Source organism: Empidonax traillii, unplaced genomic scaffold, assembly GCF_003031625.1.
Source record: "Empidonax traillii isolate 1590-97213 ecotype Southwest subspecies unplaced genomic scaffold, ASM303162v1 scaffold5830:size13456, whole genome shotgun sequence".
Classification (NCBI taxonomy): domain Eukaryota; kingdom Metazoa; phylum Chordata; class Aves; order Passeriformes; family Tyrannidae; genus Empidonax; species Empidonax traillii.
The window spans coordinates 4939-6399 of NW_020961023.1; the positions used below are offsets into that span (position 1 = coordinate 4939).

Genomic DNA, 1461 nt, shown 5'->3' on the forward strand with positions numbered 1-1461 from the left:
TCGGTGGGGCCGTGGGTCGGTGGGGCCGTGGGTCGGTGGGCGCGGGCGGCCGTGGGGCGGCGGCGGCGGCGGCTGCTGCTGCAGCGGGAGGGGCGGGGGCGGGGGAGGGGCGGGGGGAGGGGCCGGAGGGGAGGGGCCACGCGCGACCCACGAGGGGGAACCCACAGACCCCCCGGCGGGGGGCGGGGGGAGCCCCACGGAGCCCCCACAGGGAGCCACGGCAGCCCCACGGAGCCCCAGAGAGATTCCCTCAGAACCCACGGGGACCCACGGACACCCTCAGGGGGGTCGGGGGAGCCCCGCAGGGACCCTCAGAGATGTCCCCCGTGACCCAGTGAGCCCCACGGACACCCCAGGTGGCCCCACAAGAGACCGACAGGGACCCACAGGGGTCGGTGGAGCCCCAGAGCAGCCTCACAGAGACCCCCAGACACCCCCACGGGCACCCCTGAGGACACACAGGGGGCGGGGCAGCCCCACAGAGCCCACCTTGTGACCCACAGAGCCCCACAGAACCCCACAGGGACCCACGGGGGTCAGTGGAGCCCCAGAGCAGCCCCACAGAGTCTCCCTCATGACCTACAGAGCCCATGGAGACCCCCCAGTGTCCCCCCAGCAGCCCCAGGCCCCCATCCCGGGGTCACCCCCCCTTGTCCTGCCCCACGGCGTCATCGTGATCCACGTCCTGCCCCACCGGTGCCCCCCAGGGCTGGGGGGCTGCAGCCCCCACACCTCCCTCGTGCCCCACACGTGTGTGCAAACACCGGGGACCCTCCTGAGCCTGGAGGGTGGGGGGACATGGGGGGAAAGGGGGCACAGAGGGACAGGGACCCCGTGCAAGAGACACGCGTGTCCCGCGTGAGGCACAGGGAGCCACGAAGACCCCCACGTGGGGGACACGCGTGTCCCACGTGACACACATGAGACACCTCCGACCCCACGTGCAACAGCCCTGGGGGCACAGAGTCCTCGTGCAAGGGACAAGGGCCGTGGACACCCACAGGAGGGACACACCCCCCACACGTGTCCTGTGGGACACGCAAGACCACACGGCCCTCGTGTGAGGGACACGCGTGTCCTGTGTGACACGTGAGATCACACGGCCCTCGTGTGAGGGACACGCGTGTCCTGTGTGACACATGAGATCACACGGCCCTCACGTGAGGGACACGCGTGTCCTGTGTGACACGTGAGATCACACGGCCCTCGTGTGAGGGACACGCGTGTCCTGCGTGACACGTGAGATCACACGGCCCTCGTGCAGGGGACACGCGTGTGACACACGAGGCCACCTGAGACCACACGGGGCCACCTGCCCCCTGTGCACGCTCCTGGGGATCGCAGGGTCCTCGTGAGAGGGGCACGGGCTCCTCCTGGTGTGAGGGACCCCCACGCTCCCCCCAGTCTCTCTGCACCCCTCAGTGCCCCCCACTCACACCCGGCACAGCTGGGCCCCCCAGA

The 1461-nt window shown here is 71.0% G+C and overlaps 1 protein-coding gene across 1 annotated transcript in view; it reads right to left on the reverse strand.

Moving 5' to 3' along the window:
- Positions 1–1461, reverse strand: part of LOC114073254 (neurexin-2-like) — a gene marked incomplete at its 3' end in the record, with an annotated part of 11976 nt that overhangs the window by 3530 nt on the left and 6985 nt on the right. The gene's annotated exons all lie outside the window — the stretch shown is intronic.